The following is a 15,185-nucleotide window of genomic DNA, read 5'->3' as shown; positions in this document are numbered from 1 at the left end:
CTCCACAGGACGGTTGAGCTAATGTAGGCTAATGTGATTAGCATGAGGTTGTAAGTAACAAGAAAATTTCCCAGGACATATCTGATATTGGCAGAAAGCTCAAAAAAGCTCAAATTATAACAGCACTGTTCAATGTACAGTAGCTATTACAGTGAAGGAATACCTTGCTATTGTTTGAGGAAAGTGCAGAATTTTGAACATGAAAAATTATTAATAAACAAATTAGGCACATTTGGGCAGTCTTGATACAACATTTTGAACTGAAATACAATGGTTCATTGGATCAGTCTAAAACTCTGCACATACACTGCTGCCATCTAGTGGCCAAAATCTAAATTGCACCCGGGCTGGAATAATACATTATGCCCTTTCTCTTGCATTTCAAAGATGGTACAAAAAAAATCCAAAAGAACGGTTGTTTTTTTCATTGTATTATCTTTTACCAGATCTATTGTGTTATATTCTCCTACATTCCTTTCCCATTTCCACAAACTTCAAAGTGTTTCCTTTCAAATGGTAGAAAGAGTATGCATATCCTTGCTTCAGGGCCTGAGCGAAAATGCGAAAAATAAATAATAAAAGGGGTGGATCTTTAAGAGGTTTTAATTAAGTTATACCAGCTCCAGTAAAGAGATCAGAGACTCGGGTGACTTCTACATCATCTTTACTAAACAACATAACACAATTAACAATTGAAACAATTAACACAGCAGACAAAACAAGGTTTGACCACTCCTCAAAAATGTCTTCACTCCTGCTCCTCAAAAGAGGCAAAGACAGTAATTTTCTTGTTGTCAACTGCATCSACATAGAACATCTCATAATMCCTCTGKAACTGGAACGAGAACATGAATGGTTCCTTGAGGAGAATATTTTGCTCTTCATCCAGGCCATCATACAACCGTAGTTCTTTAAGGGTTGTAATGTGGTCTTCCCCGTCCATCCCAATTACACTAGGGAGGGAAACAGTGCCTTTAAATGTTTGGCGTTCGCACCACCTTGCTGCCTCTAGGGTATCCCTTAGAAGAACATCTGCTTCCTGAATAAATATTAAGAGTAGTGCTTCATTGGGTGATCAAGACAAATTACACCCCACTTTCACAATACCACCACGCAAACAAAAGCCACTATTACTAACGGGGTTTTCAGTGATATCTACTCAACAAGTCAAAACAACTATTATATCTTGCCATGCATCAAGCCTTCAGCATTACACACAGAAGACTACATACCCAGTTCACAGCTCCCAGTTCGCCGTGAATATTGTTTTCAGTACCGTCTCGAAAGAAAACAGATTGTGGTCATTAAGTAATGTAGGGGAACCTCTAGGGATGTGTGTACAAGAATGCACCTTACTTTAGCTAATAGCAGTACAGTACCTGATCCTGCAGAGCTGGAGGCTGATGTGACATTCTGTGTCTTCTTGGGGGGAAGCGTCTTCTACATCATCCTGAAATATATTGGAGGGGGGTTAAGTCATTTAAACATTGGKTTAARACCATACCACTCATCATWTGATGCCTCCTACCTGTAGTGTGTTTTGTTTTCGCCGCCTTTTTCGATCTTTCAATCTCTCTTCTTCAGACCTTTGTGAGTGAATGACATACATTACATACATTCAATATGAAAATATATTCGGGTCAGTCTGGCCACAGTGAAACAAGTGATTTTAAGGATGCAAATGATTWAAAAAAAAWWATGTTCAAGACTTACGGCATGGGAAAGTTCTGCAGGAGAACTAGGCACCACCATCGCCTAAATTGCGGGATGTTTTCCTTTGAAAAAGAAAAATCACACAATCGGATGGGTATCCCAAAAAAACCTTATATCCACTARTGATGAGACTTTTATAATTTATACATACCTCAGTGAAATCACAGTGTGCTTCCATTGCAATGTACAGAGCGTACTGTAAGTTAAGAAAGAGTAGGTTGTTAAGTTTGATAGTTCTGATAACAACAATAATAATACTAGTAAATAATGATAATAATAATAATACCCCCCCACCCCTGCCTGTGTAAACACAGCCTAAAAGATACATGTGGTTCTAGGAGATGAACTATGTAGTGTTTTTTGGTTTAGGACCTGTACAGGGTGCAATTTAGGAAATGTTGTATTTTTGCAACGTTGGGACTCACATGGTTAAATGTCTGCATGCTTTTCTCCTTTGAGAAAAAAACAGCTGATTCAAAGGGGGTGTGATGGGTATTAAAACACTTCTGTTCTTACCATCGCAAGGATGCTCATGTGCTTCCTCTACCGAAGTAGGTAATCGAGGAGGGGAGCAGACCCCTTCATTCGGCCTACTAACGAATTGACACTCTCCTCGACCCCTTAACCACTTATCGGTTTCTGGGTCACGGAGGAGAGAGGACGGAGGAGTCAAGGAGAGAACTGACTTTTTTCCAAATGAAAATCTCCCTATGATAGTCATCCTAAATCGACCCCTATGCACTTGTGGAGATTTGACAGGTGCAATCAATATGGTAATATTTACAACTTACCATCTGATAGGCTGGGTGGAAGTTTTGCCATATTGCGCAGACCCATCAAATCATCTCAGATCTCCAAAAGTGTATATAGGGCAAGGCGTAGGGTCTAGAGGTTGATTTGGGATTGGGCCTTAGATACTCATTTACTACTTCCCACAAATCTAAAAGCATTGCATTGGAGGAGACATTGGCTAGAGTGCTCAAATTGAGTCTTCTCTTTTCAGCAAGAGCCATTTGCTTTCCAACCTGTGCTTTTCCYGTGATTGTATTTGAAGCATTGCAAAAGGCCTGTTTGGGATGCTGTTCAGACAACTGCAACTCAACATCAGCTGATTTTATAGCCTATTTGCTGTGCATTCCTGACTGTAGGCTGTACTTTGTGATTGGGCTACACTGTAGGATCTTAATTTGGTCACACTTTTGTTTCAAATTAGCATCTTGATTTACTATAGATGGATTCAGTGGAAACCCACAGTTCTCTCTCTCTCCATGTGGGGGCAATCTGGCCATTTCGGACCAGGGCCTGCTTTCAAAATCCTCCTCTCTTGCTCGCTCAAACCCTAAAGCATTAATTGTATTGATAAATGTCCTATTGCTACTGTAGACCTAGGTCCTATTACTGCAACATTCAAATGTACAAACATGTATCTGAAATGCATCCATACACATCAACCACTGTTGTTTTATATAGCTTAAAGTGTCACTCCAGTCTCCTTTTCACCTCATCTAACACTTGATTTACTTAGCAAAAGGAACATCTCAATAGGTAGTCATGACATAGCACAAGTTCTCTATTGCTCCTCTATTGTTACTCAAGTAAGAGGGAGGCCGATGAAATCACGGTCCTGKGAGTTTGGGAAACCCTGGTCTAAAAATCACTTTTTATCTCAAAATATGTTTGTTTTTTACCCTTTAGGGTGTGTACTTTACTGGGGCTGGAGAAATGTAACCACTCTCAAACCAACTATGGATGCAAGGACCATTCATGATATCAAAATGATAGTTTTAACCATGTTTTGAGGCTATATACTGCTTGTGGACATTTACTTTGTTTACAAACATTGGAGCAAGATAAGCTTATATTTTGAGTTCTGATGGGGTATGACAGTTGAGTTAAGCTCATGACATTTATAAGTTATATTCGTCAAGAATCAGTGGGTTCATTTAATTAATTCAGAAGGCCAAAAATAGATAAGCAACTCAGCAACTGCTGATTGCCCCTTCAAAGTTGCACTTCAGTCTCCTTTTCCGCTCATTTAACATCTGATTTACTTAACAAAAGGCACATCTCAGTAGGTGGTCCAGGTAAGTCATGACATAGAACAAGTGGGGGGGTGGGCCTGTCTTCTTTTGTTCTCTATTGYTCCTCTATRGACGGGTTAACTGGCAACTACATGAAAACAATGCACACGCTTCAATGGGGCAGAAGTCCATGTGTTGTTGTGATTCTGGATAGCCAGATAGCTAACAACAATGACAAGAAGCTGCCATGTGGCTTGTTTCAGCTAGTTTTATCTTGTGYTTGATACCATGTCTTGTTTTGAKGTRTTTTGACTGGTTTTACATATGTAATAATATGGCAAAAAATTCGCTAGCTAGCTAACCAACAAGTGTAACAATGTACAGTGCATTCGGAAAGTATTCAGACCCCTTGACTTTTTCCACATTTTGTTACGTTACAGCCCTATTTTGAAATTAATTAAATCGTTTTTTTGCCCCTCAATCTACACACAATACCCCTTAATGACAAAACAAAAACTGAAATATCACATAAGTACTGTATTCAGACCCTTTACTCAATACTTTGTTGAAGCACTTTTCGCAGAGATTATAGCCTCGAGTCTTCTTGGGTATGACACAACAAGCTTGGCATACCTGTATTTGGGGAGTTTCTCCCATTCTTCTCTGCAGATCCTCTCAATATCTGTCAGATTTGATGGGGACTGTCGCTGCACAGCTATTTTCATGTCGGGTTCAAGTCCGGGCTCCGGCTGGGCCAMTCAAGGACATTCAAAGACTTGTCCTGAAGCCACTCCTGCGTTGTCTTGGCTTTGTGCTTAGGGYCGTTGTCCTGATGGAAGGTGAACCTTCACTCTGGAGCAGGTTTTCATCAAGGATCTCTCTGCACTTTGCTCCGTTCATCTTTCACTCGATCCTGACTAGTCTCCAAGTCCCTGCCGCTGAAAAACATCCCCACARCATGATGCTCCCACCACCATGCTTCACCGAAGGGATGGTGCCAGGTTTCCTACAGACGTGACACTTGGCATTCAGGGCAAAGAGTTCAATCTTGGTTTCCTCAGACCAGAGAATCTTGTTTCTCATGGTCTGAGAGTCATTTAGGTACCTTTTGGCAAACTCCAAGCGGGCTGTCATGTGCCTTTTACTGAGGAGTGGCTTCCGTCTGGCCACTCTACCATAAAGGCCTGATTGATGCTAATTAGCGTCAAAGTAGACATCATGCAAGACTACAAATCCCTGCAAGCTCCTGCACATCATCTCTAGCTGACAGCTTTGCTAACAAGTATTGTGTCAATCTAAAACTTGCACAAGAAAGTTCACAGAATTGTCATTTTAAAGAAATGTTGCCAATTTATTGGTTCCATCAGACCAGAGAAACTTGTTTCTTCTCCCCCGATTGCTCAGTTTGGCCGGACGGCCAGCTCTAGGAAGAGACTTGGTGGTAACAAACTTCTTCCATTTAAGAATGATGGAGGCCATTGTGATCTTGGGGACCTTCAATGCTGCAGAAATGTTTTGGTACCCTTCCCCAGATCTGTGCCTCGACACAATCCTGTCTCGGAGCTCTACAGACAATTCCTTAGAACCTCATGGCTTGGTTTTTGCTCTGACATGCACTGTCAACTGTGGGACCTTATATAGACAGGTGTGTGCCTTTCCAAATCATGTCCAATCAATTGAATTTACCACAAGTGGACTCCAATCAAGTTGTAGAAACAGCTCAAGGATGATCAATGGAAACAGGATGCACCTGAGCTCAGTTTCGAGTCTCATAGCAAAGGGTATGAATACTTAGAAAAATAAGGTATTTCTGCTTTTTAATCAATGTGATACAATTTCTAGAAACCTTGTTTTCGCTTTGTCATAATGGGCTATTGTGTGTAGATTGATTAGGACATTTTTTWWATTTAATCCATTTAATAATAAGGCTGTAATATAAGAAAATGTGGAAAAAGGGAAGGGGTCTGAATACTTTCCGAATGCACTMRTAAAAGTCACCTTGTCCTMGAGAGAATTAAATGGTTATCAAAAYGTCACGTCAGGGTAAGCTTACACAAAACACAGCCCTTATTTTAAGTGTTTCTAAAATCCCTTATGGGAAAAATGAATGGTGGAAAAATYATTGGAACCACTTCCTTGTTTGACTGCTAGGTTTAATAGGTATTATGACTCATAGTGTGGTACTCTTTCGCAGTAAAAGTCAAAAATCGCTGGAGGACATCTTTAATAACACAAGATAGGCTATTGGTCTCCACTATGACATACAAGTGTCAAGTGTGTCCGAAATGCAGCTGTACGTTACACCTAAACTATGGCMTACTGTAGACTATCAAATCTAATAACACACATAGGCCTATAATATTACATGTAAAGACAATATGAAATTGAGAATAGTGAGGTGGCCTACTGAATGCAGCTCAATGGTGCATGAAGACAGATTTTAACCCCCCCAAAGAAACACGCAAAAAACGTAGCCAGCGTTTTTTTTTAGATCTATATATTATCAAAAAAGATAACATCTTAAGGTTTCTAGAGAACCTAAGGTTGCCAACTAACTGTCCAAAATTTTTGTTCAATCCAGTTGATGAACAACAAAGACAAAATGCAATATTAACGTTTTGGGATGGCCTCCTCTCTGAGGGAAGAATTGATGGCAGGTAGCTATGTCACATTAATGGATGGTGTGAAAACCGATAATGTTTGTGTTTCCCTGGCTGAGTTGACTAGCTGATTTGAGCTGATGCCCCATCATTGACAGCTTCTTGAACAGCTTCTTGAACAGCTGATTTCACCATCCCCACTCCTGGAATTTGCGCTAACCCTGTCTCTTTAATCATATGACAATGATTTGGTCATTATCATTCAAGAATGTGATCACAGTGATTGGATGAAGACACATTTGGATAAAATCCAAAYGACTTCACAACAATTGTACATTTTAAAATCACTTCATTACATGTACAGCTTAGTATTATTTTCAGTTGTATCTGCAGCACTATGTCAATAAACATAGCCTACCCTGATAGCAGTGGAGGCTGCTGAGGGGAGGACGGCACATAATAATGGCCGGAACAAAGTAAATGGAATGGCATCATCCCTAATTAAGGTGCCACCACCCTTCTGTGCCTGATAACACTATTGTGTGTTACCACCTTATTAATAGGCATATAGCCTACAGCGTGCAGTAGAATGCATTGATCAGTTGTTTGACAGGTGTAGGCCTGTAGGCTACTGTAGAATTATAAACCGTCCTCCAGTGTAGATGTTCACCCACATTTTATAGTTAGTCTATGTATAATTTGTCAATATATGTGTGGTCGTTGGTGTGGATGCCCCTTAGGTGAGATTTCCATTGCAAAGCTGTTACGCGCCAGCTACACTTTCCGTTTGATGCCGGCATTTGAAGTCCTCCTTGTTCTGCATTGAAAGCCTGTATTGTGCGGCTTTAATATGTATATTTTCGTTTTGTAAACTGTCAATATGTTTATGCATTTGAGCCTATGGAGACTATTAATTTTACTTCTTGAAAACTTTGAAATAAATGCAATTAACTTGTAGGTTTAAATATCTAAATGAAGAAAAAAAATACGATCAGATGGTGGAACTTCACTCAAGTTTTGAGAGAGCGTGCAATTGGCATGCTGACTGAATTAATGTCCAACAGAGCTTTTGCCAGATAAAGTAATGTTAATTTTTCTACCATAAGCCGCCTCCACAGGACCTCCACATCTGGCTTCTTCACCTGTGGGATCGTCTGAGACCAGCTACCCGGACAGCTGATGAAACGGAGGAGTATTTCTGTCTGTAATAAAGCCCTTCTGTGGGGAAAATCTCCTTCTGATTGGCTGGGCCTGGCTCCCCAGTGGGTGGGCCTTGCTGCCAAGTGGGTGGGCCAGTGCCCTGCCAGGCCCACTCATGGCTGCGCCCCTGCCCAGTCATGTGAAATCCATAAAGGCCAAATACATTTATTTCAATTGACTGATTTCCTTCTATGAACTGTAACTCAGAAAGMTCATTAAAATTGTTTAATTTTGCGTTTATATTTTTGTTCATTATAGTTCTGTGAGAAATACAGGCGCACTTCTCACCACAGCAACGGCTACAGAAAACCAAATGATGTCGCTCAAACAGGAGGGGGAACCAACAACGAGTCACTGACAAMAAMCAAAATGAAACAGGTGGGGTTTTAGGAGGGGTTCTAAAAGACACTCATGGTGGTGTCCACTGAAAGTTGACTAGCAACAGCAACAGGAACCCAAAAGACACCCACCATGAGTGCCCACTWAATTTGCCCAAGAAGAGGCAAACAAAAGAAAAACCCACACCAAACATAAAGACAGGAAGCAAACCAAAAAGGTGGAGCAAAACAGAATCAGGGAAATCAGATAAAGGATTGTTTGTATACAAATCTAAATAGGGAGAGCCAACTAAAGGTGTTAACCCTCCGCATCTATCAAGACAACWCAAACATTGGGCCAGCCACTATTAAATAGCACCTGGGCCAGCACAGGTGAAACACCTTCCCACTAATGAGATGACAACCAGCACAGGTGTAACACATACTGACTAATGAGGTGACACTAATCGGTTCGTCCTACGTGCTAACGAGCTATACGTGTCAAAAGTCAAACCTCAAAACATAAATAGACAAATCAAAGCCTGTAACAATATGAACGATCACTAGGCACAAACACAATGTTGCACAAACCTGAGCCCTGGCTGGCCCAACCCGAATTAAATATCAGAATATCAGGCGCGGGCTGAAAATGTATGTTTTCACATGACATTTGGGCAGGAGGATTAACGAGGAGGCAACTTAATTAACTGATCGCTTTTATTCAAATTTTTACATTGCAAAATGAGAAATGTATTTGTTATGCCATGAGAGGTACCGGATCCTGCAAAATCGGTTCCGGCACGCAACAGTCCAAAACTGAGAGGTGCTGGATACTGTTCCGGGCAGGATCCAGCTCAAATAAAGCACTGTATGTATGTCCTGGACAATGTTGATTGTAATTCATAAAAAAAGAGAAAAGGCTATAGAAATGCCCCTTGGCTTAATTATCTCGTTTTGTCCTGTCAGTGCTTAAAGTCGTCAAGTTTTCATTGTTCGTTCGATGTTCAAAGCATACTRAATACACCTGACTTGTGATATTTCTTGATTTATTCCATCCTGGTCATAGGCCTAAGCCTCCCAGGAGTCCTCAGAATTGACCAATTAACAGCTGCTTTGACAAAAGACACCAAAAACATCTCCCCGGGGGAGCATGCCCCCGGTCCCCCCTATAGCTTGAGGTTTTAATAATTCAACCCCTGGCTAGAGGGAATATCCAGCATATTACTTATAACAGTAATTTCCTTTCAAATCAGTGAACACTTTTTAAGAGATAATTGGAACATAGCCTGTATTTGACCTGAAAACAATAGCGTAACAGCGTACGAACTATAGTTTTAGTTCATGTTTCCTGTGCGACCATAATAAGTGGGTTTACCCCTGTTCATACGTGTTCAGATGAAAACATGTCCCAGAGGTCAAGTGTAGTCTGTGCTGTGTTGTTAATGTGCAAATTCATGGTCGTATACCCCTGCTCAGACATTGCACGCATCGATAAATGGTTGCGTGCCACCTCATCGACTGTGGCGTCGGGCACCAGATTGCTATAACATACGATGTGGTTAGCTGAGACTTAAAATACCTAACCAGGCGTTAGATCTGTGATGCGTCAGAAAAATCGGAGCAGGGAAACCAACTTTAGCAACCAGTTTGGGACCACGCTATTTTAAAATGTTTGTGGAGTGGTCCAGTGTTGAGAGGGGAAATTTGTTTAGCTGTATCAGACTATCAGTGTTTGTTTATTCGAATTTTACAATTAAATGGATTCTTTAAATGTATGCCACTGCAGTAATGTCCTTTGTTTTAAATGTATTCCATGTGTTTGAAGAGTGTCAGAAACAATATAACCAAGCAGGCTCAAACCTCATAGCTAAACTAGCTTGTGCTGGAGGTGGATCCGATGTGCTATTGACAGCACGGTAAACTCATTTTCAACCAACCTTTACTTGGCTATACATCCTTCATTCTCAATTTAGATGGCACCAGTGTCTTATAAACGCCTGTTTCCCGTTGCAGGTGGAACTCCAACAACCAGAGAATATTCAGGAAAATATTAAATTKACTCTTTGCACCGAGTGAGGAGCTCTGAAATAGAGTAAATGCATCGTAACTCTGATGGACAGTCAAGTTCTATTCTATATTACAATTAAATAGAACTACAGTTAAAATAATAACAAGATGATTAAGTATGTTGGTTTGAACACATAAACAGGCCCCATGCAGTTTCCCCCAATTTCATAGTCCTGGTACAGTTTGCATGGCATTCTGATCTATGCAATAAAGGTCAGATGTTGTGATTTGATTCAACCTTTGTGGGGAATACATCAAAATGCTCTTTACTAATCAGCCATCTCAGAGTTAGATTTGCTTGGTGATGTTGTCCTCCTTATATAAACATTCTAATGGACATGCTTCTCTCTTTAATACCCTCCACTTTTTTAAACCAAATATAATGTAAAATAGAGATGACTTTGTCCTATTATGTAGCTGGTTTGAACGTCAGTAGAAATCAACCTGTAACATCATTTGTAACCAKCAGATGGCGCCATGCACACACAAACCAATAGTCAAAAGGAGACGAGCGCTCACTGCAGGTAGAGACTCCGTTATGGTTTGTCCACATCATACCATAAGACCACACAGGGCAGTGTATAGTAAGATGGACTGCTGCAGAAAAGAGTAGACTATCTTCTAAGAATATARAAAAAGACAACAGAGCATGTCAACAATCTGCAATATCAAAAATGTTATCATGCAGTCCTTTTTGTGTTAACATGATGAGTTGCATTATTTTCTTCAGAATAGAATGAATACCTCTGTTAAAAAAGGTTAGTTATTTTGTTGGACACATAAACCAGGGTTGGTAAWGTTGTCTTGATGTGGCCATTTGATGTAATAGATAACCTATCAATTGATAGGCTAATTTCCAAATATTGAATTTCAGTTACCTAATGGATGGCGTAGCTCATGCAATAAGCATGTCTAGATCTTGTCTATATAGACGGTACAACAGAACACAATATCCCATACAACCCTTTTGACCTTTGGTTATTGGTCCTTGTCCCCAAACAGGGACATAACTACATTTGATTTGTGGGAGCACATTCTAGTTGAAGCCGTCAAAGACAGAGAATCMGATTTGGTCCTTTATGCCCTTGGGCATGTTCTGGTGAGGGGCAGGCACATACAGGGTTAAAGGCTTGTCATATAAATCAGGTGGAATCACTTCAGAGGTGAAAACATGCATGATTCTGACTTCTCCGGGAGGCACAGTTTAAAACACAGGAGCCCACGTCCATTGTTCTAAAGAAATACTCAAATGTTCCAATGTCATATCTCTCACTGAAACAATACTGTGCTCCGTATTACATTGCATTGGGGTCATAATCAGACAGTCAGCATAGAATAGAGGATTACTTTCCACATCAGTGAGCTGGAAATTGTCTCCCTGAGTAAGATTAATAATAAATTGATCAATTATGACTGTGACACARTATACTGTAGATGCATCATCATAGAGGCATCGTTGGGACGAACTCCAACACACACAAACCCGTTGCAGAATTGCTTGTGTTTCAGTCTGTTTCATTCCATTGTTTCAGTTGCATTCAGCATCACGATGAGAGAGAGACCTGTCATCTTTTAGATYGTACTCAGAATGACGGTTATCGGAGTGGGTGTGGAGATCAAAGGTTGACAAATACCAAAATAGATAAAAATACATTATTTTTAAAATTATACATTTTAAGGACATATTAGTTGCCTTGATAAGCACAAAAGAGCCATGTCTCTCATAAAACCATGGTATGACCTATACATACTGTTGATGTTTTGATGAATAGTGATGTACACAAGATGTATCATATTGGTTCGTTCACCTGTTCAATCTGGTTTTTATGTCAAATGTAATTTTCTGTGTTTATCCAACGACTGCACTTCACGTTCTCTTTCTTTATCTAGCCATTTGAATCACCCCCATAAAGCTTTTAAAAGCTTTTCTAATCATCCATAATTTATCAGTGTTTTCACTTATGCACTACTTTTCTCACTCTCATTATTACTGAAAGGGTTGCGGTTAAGACTTGAATATGTCCAGCCCCATTTTTCCATTTCATTATACTGTAAAAAGAAAGATCTGTCTGCTGCACTGTAAAAATATGAATGACTATGTTCAACGGCCATGAGAAAAAGGTCATTCCTTGGTATATTGTTTTTTCATGTTGAAGGTTCTTATTTGTCTCTTCTTTCCTCATTGGTGATTTAGCAGGTAATCCAAAGTGATGTACAATGAGTAATTTAGCCTGGTTATGCAGTTGCCGAACCTCAATTAGTTGGTACAATTTAAAATAAAGAAAAAATCAAATTCTATACTTTGAAATAAATAACCACTAATGGATCAACCAACATTATGTGGAACGCATTGACTGACATGGCTAGAAGTAATGTCAATGTACTTTTATACCCCGACCTTGACAAATACAATGTTCAGATATGAGCATCAGCCRTGCAGCCATGCATTTAGTGGTCTTTCATTGCTAATGGAAACTTCAAACTTTCTGAAACTGGTTCTTGTCTCCCACACCATAGCTCTCTGTGTGAGTTTATATTACTTGTCTCTTTGAGGGGACTCTCCCTCCCGAACGCATTTCTCTCAAAACACCTTTTTTTCCCTCAGTATGAGCTCTTAGACCACATCTGAAACCTATGGTGGTACAGAGAAATGACTTCCTCCATGACATACTAAGAGACAACAAGTCCTCTCTCTCTCTCAGCATATCCATGTRTAAGTGGACAGGTTCTTGCATGTTTATTTTCTCTGGAAATTAAAACGAATGAAATGCTGCCTACTCACATTCATAATGCTTCGAATGTATGATGGGAACATATTTCACATGAAAAGTGTTGTTTTGTGTTCAGATGAAGCTGGCAAAGAATTTGTAGAACATTTTTTGTTTGATATGCACTGAGTTGGTAAGAAATGGCATGACTTTGGTCGACTTTTTACAATATACTCTACACTGATTTGTCATGACAAATGATATTGCTTAGTGACTGTATGCCTGTACTTATAGTTATGCTTATACAGTACTTATACTTACACAACCATCACGTTAGCTACTAGATTAAAAAAACGCATTGTGAGAAATAATCACATCACTTAATGAACTCAAAGCTTTTGTTCACTTACAAGGGCAAAACCACGTTTACAAACCGCATTTTATTAAGGCCTAAAAGCATGTGAAACAACATGACAACACTTTGGTCTGTGGTTTCAGCCCCAATCCCATTTAATGGGCTTCAATGGCAATTACTGCTCTTTAGAGTCAGGTAACCTCTACAAGATGATTTCACAAAATGACTCATCACTATCTAATTTTAGAATCCATTTGGCTCTTGATTGGCCTTGAAATAAACAATTAAATAAAATCTAACACAAAACGACAAGGCCGGAGGACAGAGGCAGGCCGCTCCGCCACAAATTGCCCCTTTCATATGTGGCATAGTTACGAAACGCAGGAAAAATATACACAGTAGAACYGGCGTATTAACTTTGTAATGGCTAGTATTTACAACATGAGGAAATGTCAGGTTGACACAAACTTCACGAGTTTCCTGACGACCTATTTCTTGAAAGTCGTAAAAGTTTGATCTTCAAGCTAGACATGCCATGGTCTGGTTTTCCGGACACTGATTAAACCTTCCTAACTCTTCCATTGAATTTGTGTCTGGAAACCAGCCTCATAACATTTTGTTACTAATGCATGTGGCAGTGAAACTGATTAAAATATACAAAGTTCTACCCCTTAATTTCTCATCATTGGAAAGAGGTGGATTGTTGTCTGTTGCAGGAAATTGAAACCAGCTAGCTAGTTTCGCAACAGCTTGTTTGACCTTTACCAGTAGAATGGGATGGGTTTATGTCAGACAGGGAACTCAGAACAGATTAACACAGCATTTCCCAGAGCCCTGCCTTCACAATCAATGAATGTTACCTAGCCGATGATATTTGTGGCTGGCCGCAAATTCAGACATTACGAGCTTCTTGACTTTCCATGACAACAGGGAGGTTATACAAACTGTCATGTTTCATAATGATTTCAATAGAGGAATCGGTACGAATGCAATGCCTCTTATAATCGAAAACAAAATCACTGTTGTAGAGTTCAAGATTGAGTCAAACTTCTTACTTTACCAAAATGTCATTATAGTGACATTATACAGTGCCTTCGGAAAATATTCAGACCCCTTGACTTTTTCCACATTTTGTTACGTTACAGCCTTATTCTAAAATTGATTTTAAAAAATAAAATAAAAACTCAGCAATCTACACACAATGCCCCATAATGACAAAGCAAAAACAGGTTTTAGAAATGTTTGCAAATTTATTTAAAAAACATAAATAGCTTATTTAAATAAGTATTCAGACCCTTTGCTATGAGACTCGAAATTGAGCTCAGGTGACCTCCATCATTCTTAAATGGAACTAGTTTGGAACCACCAAGACYTTTCCTAGAGCTGGCCGCCCGGCTAAACTGAGCAATCGGGGGAGAAGGGCCTTGGTCAGGGAGGTGACCAAGAACCCGATGGTCACTCTGACAGAGCTCTAGAGTTCCTCTGTGGAGATGAAAGTAACTTCCAGAAGGACAACCATCTCTGCAGCACTCCACCAATCAGGCCTTTATGGTAGAGTGGCCAGAYGGAAGCAACTCCTCAGTAAAAGGCACATGACAGCCCTCTTGGAGTTTGCCAAAGGSCACCTAAAGGACTCTCAGACCATGAGAAACAAGATTCTCTGGTCTGATGAAACCAAGATTRAACTCTTTGGCCTGAATGCCAAGTGTCACTTCTGGAGGAAACACGGCACCATCCCTACGGTGAAGCATGGTGGTGGCAGCATCATGCTGTGGGGATGTTTTTCAGCGGTAGGGACTGGGACACTAGTCAGGATCGAGGGAAAGATGAACGGAGCAAAGTACAGAGAGATCCTTGATGAAAACCTTCTCCAGAGTGCCCAAGACCTCAGACTGGGGCTAAGGTTCACCTTTCAACAGGACAACGACCCTAAGCACACAGCCAAGACAACGCAGGAGTGGCTTTGGGACAAGTCTCTGAATGTCCTTGAGTGGCCCAGCCAGAACCCGGACTTGAACCCGATATAACATCTCTGGAGAGACCTGAAAATAGCTGTGCAGTGACACTCCCCATCGAACCTGACAGAGCTTGAGAGGATCTGCAGAGAAGAATGGGAGAAACTCCCCAAATACAGGTGTGCCAAGCTTGTGGCGTCATACCAAAGAAGACTTGAGGCTGTAATCGCTGTAATCGCTGCCAAAGGT

The 15,185-nt window shown here is 40.3% G+C and overlaps 1 long non-coding RNA gene across 1 annotated transcript; it reads right to left on the bottom strand.

Annotated features, from left to right (window-relative positions):
• Positions 1 to 1,376: 1,376 nt before the first annotated feature.
• On the bottom strand, positions 1,377 to 1,777 carry LOC139028235 (uncharacterized). Its single transcript, XR_011480423.1, has 3 exons — positions 1,714 to 1,777; positions 1,529 to 1,586; positions 1,377 to 1,450 (listed from the first exon to the last, which is right to left on the bottom strand). It is a non-coding gene; the product is annotated as an uncharacterized lncRNA (long non-coding RNA).
• Positions 1,778 to 15,185: the final 13,408 nt, after the last annotated feature.

This window comes from Salvelinus sp. IW2-2015, linkage group LG1, assembly GCF_002910315.2.
Source record: "Salvelinus sp. IW2-2015 linkage group LG1, ASM291031v2, whole genome shotgun sequence".
NCBI lineage: Eukaryota > Metazoa > Chordata > Actinopteri > Salmoniformes > Salmonidae > Salvelinus > Salvelinus sp. IW2-2015.
This window is presented reverse-complemented; position numbering and strand designations above follow the sequence as displayed.